The following is a 3,423-nucleotide window of genomic DNA, read 5'->3' as shown; positions in this document are numbered from 1 at the left end:
ACCCATGCACTTCTAAACACAACTAAATAACAGTTTTGTGCATTTCAAAGTCAGCACACTTCTATATCAGCATATATTTCACCAATAAAACACTGAGGTTGTGTTGCCTCTTGGCTGTTACCGTAGTGCTGAGTTTTCAGTTGGGATCATATAGTTTATGAGAGTTGAAGGGAAAAGAAAATATATGCTTTTCAGCTGTGTGGCTTTCAAAAATAACAGAATTCGGGGCATACAGTATTTCTGAATGCTGAATGGGTAATTTTTGACTTTCAAAGTATTATATCCCACATGGAATTCCAGCATGACATCAAGTTAAGTCAGCACCCTTGCACGTAGTGGTTCCATGTAAATGTGTAATTAAAGAAACACCGTTTGATTGCCTTGAAATCCTCTGGGTCCAGTATTAATCTCAGAAATCAATGTTTTCAAGCCCAAATATGCAGAGCACAGCAATTCATCTGTCAGCTTGGCCACCTTATCAGTCCATTGGGGAGGAAAAAAACATCAATAACGTAATGCTGACATTTTCAGGGGAACAGTTGTCGCTTGTTACTTAATGCTAGATAGTTTAAATTGTCTTATTTTCTTTAGAAGGCTACTTTTTTAATGTTATTGCACATTCCGTTTTTTGCTTTCCAATGGTGCAAAATGTGATTTCATTTGAATAATCTGCCTTTATAAGCTTTGTACAAATGTAATGTGTGTGCCCTGGAGCCAGGCCTGGAGACAAGGTCCGGCGTTCACTTGTGAGGACAGTCATTACAATTTAGTGGCAAGCATTATTATACAATACTATACATGTATTGTCATGTCTTTGGGTCGAAGACATTAATAATTAATTAATAATTCATATGTTTCATAAGTAATAAATAGCTAAAAGTTCTAATAAATATTGTTAAAAACGCTAAGGTTAAAAAATTTACAGAGTGAGACATCTTCTCTAGAAAGTATCGTTTTGGACCACTAGAGAGTGAGTGCTCTCGCATATAGACAAGCTTTGTTGTTTTCTCTCGGTGAAAAGCAGGCTTACCTCACGGCAGAAACGAAACAGGAAAACCTCATAAACACGCTAGAAGTTGCTCTAAACGCTTGTTTCTTGGGAAATTATCGTCTTTGTAAGTACATTGGTGTATAAAGCACTTACATAGATGCATTTTATATTTCAAAACATGTACTTGTTTTTGTCAAGTTCGCTAACTTCATGCTACTGCTAGTTTGTATTCGTAGTTGGTGTATGTGTGTTAGCTAACTGTTAGCTGATGTGTGTTTAGCCTGCAAAATGAGCAGTATTGGAATTTTTTTTTTTCTGTATTTTTCATTTACCACTTATTTTTTACAAGAAAGCTTCATAAAGCAAGAAAAGCAAGCCTTGTGTACCGAGTTTTCTTCATTGGTTCGCTGGCTGTCTAGCGGCATACTGACACGTGTTGTGAGGACAGCACATTTTTATATCAAACATCCCTCTTCTGTGCTAACTTCTTTTAATCTACTTTGAGATTATTACTACTATTAACAAGTGCTTAACACGCGAGTCACCTCGGTTTTTGCATGATCGTTACGCAAACAATGCAAATGTAACGCTTCCAGTCTAGACACAGGGTGACTCACACATCTGTATGCAAGCTGACACAGCTCTTCTTGAAATTTATTTTAAGAAATTATTCTCTCAGTCAAATGTTATGATTTGTAAACAGATGACAGAAGGCGCTACATTTCCAGATTGGGCTTCATAAATAAGGAAAGTGGCAGCTTTTTAGGGAATTTTATAGTTCTCATTAAATGACAGAGAAAAACAAAGTGAAAAATGGGATTTTTTTTTATACAGTTTCAGTTCTATTACAGGACAGGGGTTGGCAACCCATGGCTCCGGATCCGCATGCGGCGCTTCACCGTCTTTGTTGTGGTTCCCTTCAGAATGAGATATGACAGACACGGCATCGCCCCCACACTCACCATCAATATACCCCCCCAGAGATGAAGTTAGTAATTTAATGTTTTTGTTCTGTTCTTAAATTATGTTCAAAAATCTATCGCCTATTTTTTATGACACAAGCCATTAAGCTCTGTATTACCCTTTATACACACACACACACACACGATGACCGTGTATGTATGTGCGGCAAACCTGGCTTCCTTTAAACATTTCCCACACAGTTGATAAAAGTTTTAGAATGTCGACTGTGGAAGTTTGAAATTACTTATTTCTATTTACATTATGAAAATTGCTTTGAAATCAGAACAAATTGGATGTTGATCATCTTCCCAAAAAGCATTGTTTGACTTTGGAGGTCCCATTGTAAAAGGAAATACAGTACAGCACGATACAAACTTTGTTGAGCCTTAATGTAAATATAGAGGTGACATCAGAGGGTATATATATATACGTATATATATTTACGTTCCAGGGGTCATCATCAAGACCCAGTCTCCACGGAGCCCCTTGACCTTGCCTCATTCCCCTGTCCTTCACAACAACAATGGTTAAGGTAATTGTCTCCCCCAAGCTGGCCTGGCTGACAACATCAAACCAGCCATACCTTAAGACAATGAAACATTACATCCACCTGGAGAGGAGGAAATGAACAATTATAGAAACAAAGATGAGTCCAATTGAGCAAAAGGAACCGCTGAATGAGACTGGATTTTTGTCTTTATTTCAAAAGCACTTAACCATTCAATCCAAAATGACATTTTAATGCTTGTAGTGAATCTACCAAGGTGATTACCATTCCAACAATCTTTTGTCCTTGAAGGATTCAGATTGAAAACAACTTTAATGGATTGGCAGAGACTCATTCTTGTTCAAGGAAGGCTTCCCAAATTGTAATCACCGTCTATGATCCTAAAAAAAAATGGACTAACTTGTCATGCTGAGGACCACCTGAGCCATCAAAATAAAAAGAAGTAAAATAAACGTATTTTTGAAGGCTAGCTTTCACAGCAGCGGTCCCCAACCTTTCTGTCCGATGTAAAACTTCGGATGTCTGTAATCTTTTGTTTTTGTTTATTTGTGTCTGGTGTAATTGTACTTTGGTATGTGACATAAAATAAAATAAAAAATAAATAAATAAATAATAAAATAAAGTAAAAAATATATATTAGGAAAGCAGGAAGTGAACAAATGTAACAGTTACTGATTGTAAAAGTACCAGATGTAGGGGTAGGATTTAATAAGCTTTCATTCTTCCTACTCCTTTTGGACATGTGGAACTGTGAACTGATTAAAAAATAAGTAAAAAATACAAAAATAAAAAATAATAAAATAAAGTAAAATATATATATATATATTAGGAAAGCAGGAAGTAAACAAATGTAACAATTACTGATTGTAAAAGTACCAGATGGAGGGGTAGTATTTAATAAGCTTTGTTTCTTTCTACTCCTTTTGGACATGTGGAACTGTGTACTGATTAAAAAATAAGT

At 35.9% G+C, this 3,423-nt stretch overlaps 1 long non-coding RNA gene across 1 annotated transcript; it reads left to right on the top strand.

Moving 5' to 3' along the window:
- Positions 1-1,009: 1,009 nt before the first annotated feature.
- On the top strand, positions 1,010-3,022 carry LOC131130864 (uncharacterized). Its single transcript, XR_009130103.2, has 3 exons — positions 1,010-1,115; positions 1,843-1,979; positions 2,406-3,022. It is a non-coding gene; the product is annotated as an uncharacterized LOC131130864 (long non-coding RNA).
- Positions 3,023-3,423: the final 401 nt, after the last annotated feature.

The sequence above is a fragment of the Doryrhamphus excisus genome, linkage group LG1 (genome assembly GCF_037039965.1).
Source record: "Doryrhamphus excisus strain RoL-2023G ecotype Guam linkage group LG1, RoL_Dexc_Guam_v1.1, whole genome shotgun sequence".
In the NCBI taxonomy this organism is placed as follows: Eukaryota; Metazoa; Chordata; class Actinopteri; order Syngnathiformes; family Syngnathidae; genus Doryrhamphus; species Doryrhamphus excisus.
Note: the sequence above shows the minus strand (reverse complement) of the source record. Positions and strands in the feature narration are given on the sequence as shown.